This window comes from Peromyscus maniculatus, chromosome 9 (assembly GCF_049852395.1).
Source record: "Peromyscus maniculatus bairdii isolate BWxNUB_F1_BW_parent chromosome 9, HU_Pman_BW_mat_3.1, whole genome shotgun sequence".
NCBI classification, from domain to species: Eukaryota; Metazoa; Chordata; class Mammalia; order Rodentia; family Cricetidae; genus Peromyscus; species Peromyscus maniculatus.
Window position 1 is genome coordinate 117,619,562 of NC_134860.1, and position 4,465 is coordinate 117,624,026.

At 46.2% G+C, this 4,465-nt stretch overlaps 1 long non-coding RNA gene across 1 annotated transcript; it reads right to left on the bottom strand.

The window, feature by feature from the left end:
- Nucleotides 1–958: 958 nt before the first annotated feature.
- LOC143267209 (uncharacterized) lies at nt 959–3,079 on the bottom strand. The gene is made up of 3 exons (XR_013042128.1): nt 2,999–3,079; nt 1,926–2,103; nt 959–1,328 (listed from the first exon to the last, which is right to left on the bottom strand). It is a non-coding gene; the product is annotated as an uncharacterized LOC143267209 (long non-coding RNA).
- Between the last annotated feature and the right edge of the window lie 1,386 nt (nt 3,080–4,465).

Genomic DNA, 4,465 nt, shown 5'->3' on the forward strand with positions numbered 1-4,465 from the left:
CAGGGCTCTGCCTGACACTGAATCAAGTTCACGAACTCTTCCTGGCTCCACTCTCACTCCAGAGCCTTCTTCCACCCAGCCCCGGGGACATTCCTGTCTCTTTAGTTCTGCTCTCCAGGTAAGGTGCTGGCATTCTGTTCATGGCAGAGCACTAATTTGGATGTCAAATAAAATTGATTGATTTTATGATTCTGTAAAGGTCACCTCAAAAGGTGAAGTGATTTCTGCTGCAGAGGATCACCTATAAATCCAAGCTATTGTGACAAGCTTTGTCCTACTAGAAGAAGATGGATTCTCAGATCTGTCCTAGAAAAGACACCTGACTTCTTGCTGCTCTCCTCTCTCCTCTCTCCTTCTCAGTGCTGGGATGGAACCCCAGGGACTTCTACCACCAAGCTACACCCTTAGCCTCCAATTTTTCCATTGGATTTGGCTCTGGGTCTCGTGATCTTCTGGTGTGGTGGCGTGAATAAGAAAAGGCTCATATATTTGAATGCTTAGTCACCAGGGAGTGGAACTGTTTGAAAGGATTAGAAGGATTAGGAGGTGTGGACTTGTTGGGGGAAGTCTACCACTGGGGGTGGACTTCAAGGTTTCAAAAGTTCATGCCAGGCCCAGCCTGTCCGTCCGTCTCTCTCTCTCTCTCTCTCTCTCTCTCTCTCTCTCTCTCTCTCTCTCTCTCTCTCTCTCTCTCTCTCTCTTTCTCTCCCTCCCCCTCCCTCCCTTCCTCCCTCCCTCCCTCTCCCTGCAGATCAGGATGTAAATTGTTCAGCTATTGCTCCAGTACCATGCCACAATGATAGTGGACTGACTTCTTTCCTTTATAAGAGTTCCCTTGGTTATAGTGTCTCTTCACAGCAATAGAACAGTGACAAAGACATCTGGTGTCAGGGAAGTTTAAATATCTTATGACACAATTGCTCAGTGAGAATTGTTGTCTGGACGTAGAAATGTGGGAATGAAAACTTAAACCACCGCACTATTCTTTGACAATAATAAAAGGATGTCTGATATACCTGTCATTACTCCACCATTGTCACTTAAAGGCCCTGATCATAAGTTCTCCAAATGACTGAGAAGGTCACTGTGTGCCTAGAAGCATCAACCCCATCTCTCTCAAAGCAGGGCAGAGAAGTTTTCTCTTTAATACTTTTCACTTTGTTCAAATGTGTACTTATCATGAAAATACTTACCAAAATATTAAGTTCCATGACCATATGACTTTCATAGCATCTCTGATTCACTTCAGGTTTCTGGTTATCATCACAATGCCTTGAGATTCCTTGGCCATATGGAGATAGATAACATCAGGAAATGGGCAGATGTGACTGAAAAGTGAAGATATAAGGCACATGTTATTGAGTGGGATTGTTTGTGGCATCTTTAAAGACAGAATAATGACAGATATATGACTAGCGGACACTGGTCTAAACAAGATGACCCATGCTTGAATTATCATTCTGTGCTCCTAAAACAAGGACCAACCAAAGGTAAAACACTGGGGGAACTTCAAGGTCTAAGGAGCAAGAAGGAAATGAAACTACAGCTCTGTACCCAGGGATGTGCTCGGGATAAGTAGACTAGGTCACTCCCCTCCCAAATGGGTAGAACTAGGAAAAAGACAGAGATCATGGTTCTAACTGTATGGGAAAGATGTTGAATGGCTTAATCCACAGATAATTGGCAGACGGGTGCCGGCATAAGCTTCTGATGTCAGTGATCCTACTCAATTCCCATGATTATCACCTTGGTCAAGTGCGCCGCCCCCGCCCCCCCCCCCCCCCGTTACTTGCTAGTGTGCCCTGCATACTCTGTAGAGCCTATAGCCCAAGAGAAGCTTCTAATATCCATATCCAACCTGTCACTCTTCTTGGATTCCTTGAAACGTTAGCAAAGGATCCCGTGGTCCACCCCTTACTGCTTACCCTTTCTGCCTCTTCCAAAATGACTCCCAGGCTCCTTCTTCCCCTGTCCCCAGTGTCCACACTTCCAGAGCCTAGTCGCTCTGCTGCCTCCTTCTGTGGCATCTGCTCCTCGGTCTTTACCTGGCTGGCTTTGGTGGGATCTCACTTCTTCCAGGAATCTTGCTGTATTCCCCCAAACCTGTATACCATAAACATTTACCACGCTATATAAAGCAGTCTATATCATCCATACTATTGGGCTGTGGGTTATTTAAAGGCCAGAACCCAATGCCACACAGTGCTTGTAACTACCTACCTATGTGTGAGAGAAAGATGGGTCTCACACTGTGTGGCCCAAGCTGGATTGGAACTTATTTTTTTGAATTTGTACACTATTGTGTAGCTCAGGTTGGCCCCAAACTTGTGATCTTACTGCCCCTCAGCCTTTGGAGTTTGGGTATTACAGGAATGTTTTAATATGCCTGATTCATAAATGACATTTTTGAAAGCTGTACTTTTTTAATATAAGAGAATCATAAAGATAGAGGACTTTTTAGAATAAAACGGTGTCATCTGTTAATAGGATCATCTTTAATGATGATGGTGGGTGGGAGAGAAGACATGCTAACAAAAGGAAGATTGCGAGAACCTTCAGGAGGCGAGAGCCTCAGCTTCCCACACTACAGACACAGCTTGTCAGTGTCTGTGATCAGTTCTTTCCTCCTTTCTTCTGACCACATGCAGGGCCTGATCCTTCTCACCACTGAAGCTGTACCACTTCCTCCCCCAAACCTAAATCTAAAGGATAAAAATGGTGCAGAATCATTGGGACAAGGATAAACAGGAAAGAAGTCTGCAGTGGAAGAGAAATGGTTTCCTTATAGGAAAGCAAAGAGAGGATTCATAAATGACTGTTGAATTAGCAGAGGGAAGGAGAGGAGGAAACTCCATGTCTGCAGAGAAATGCTAACAAGAGACAAACTGATTCTTGCTGTGTATCCCAGGACAAGCTGAAGGACTGGAGGCATGGGGTGCTTGGAAGGAGGCAGGTTTGGAGTGGGAGGGAAATGCAAGAAAGGGTCTTTAGTTCTCACCTCTCAGTCCCAGCCAAGGAGTCAGAATCAGAAGGCTTCTTTCCTACAAAGCCTCAGCAAAGAGCCTCTAGCCGGAGAAAGATTGAGTCCATAAGAGAGAAGTGCTGAGTCACTGCCCTGGGCACAAGGACATCCAGGGAAAACGCACACACTGGCTGTGGCATCCTCACACCTTCAAAGGTTTCTAGTAGCCAGACCTGTGTCCTTTTGATAATTCTGGTGAAGGATCCGCGGTCTTGTGCATGCTGGGCAAGCACTTTACCACTGGATTACAGCCTCTCCCCTCCCCATAACCTCCCCTTCCTGGGACATTTCTGTTTAACATTATCTCTCTAGTAGCAGCCCTGAACATGTGACTCGGTTTTCCTTAAAAAGAATACGTGTGGAGGACATAGTTATTCTGAGCACACATTTTGCAACTGATGACTGAGTACCTCAGAGACCTGAGCCCAACACGGGACTCATCCAATGGGCAAGCTCCCCGACAGTCTAGTCAAGATAGTTCCAAAGCGAACTTCTCGACAGCCATCGGTCCCCCGGCATGATTCGGAGGCTCTTCCCTTGCTGCCTCTCCTTGCCTCCTTCATCCTTCATCATCATCTCCACGGATTCCTCCCGTCACAGCTAGCCCCAACTTTGCGTCTTTCTCTTAGAGGGTCTGAACCAACACAGCGTTTGAAGAGTGGCGTGAGGAAGTAGGTATTAATCTGGAGTTAGGGAGCTGGCTCCTTCACTACCTAGGTAACAAGGGTTCCTCCCCTGACCCTTCTCAGGATGGAGCCTGAGTATGGTATTGCTGGCTGAGGCAATGGCCAGACCACTGAAGATTTCATGGGTGGCAACCAAATGTTCCAGGAACCAGCAATGTGAATACCCTTTGCTAGCATAATGATTCCAAATAATCAGGCATTTACAAGCTAAGAGAACAATGCCCACTCCCACTGTGGAACTGGCCCATGAATGCTAATTGGTACTGACACACTACAGGAGAATCCCAGAGCAACAAACACACAATGAGAGGCTACTTATGAAAGCTGGAGGCCCTCTTCTTGCTGTCACTGAAGAATGGGCACAGTCAGGGAGCAGAACCTGGACCAGACAGAGCTGTAGACCTCCAGATACACCTAAATACACAGGCAAGGAAGGTTCATTATCCAAGGCCAGTGTAACTGTTTACCTCCATGGTCAAATTAACTGTATTTAGAATCATCATAGACACACACCTCTGGATATGTCTAGGAGGATGTTACCAGAAAGGATAAACAGAGCAGATAAGACCTACCCTAAATATGGATGGCACCTTCTAAGAGCAGGGATCCAAGCCTGAATATAAAAGTAAAAATCAAGCAGAGTACCAGCATTCAGTTCTCTCTGCTCTTGACTGAAGGTGCAATGTAAATAGCTACCTCACGACTTGCCACCAGCCACCTCATGGCTGCCACCAACCACCTCATGGCCTACCACCAA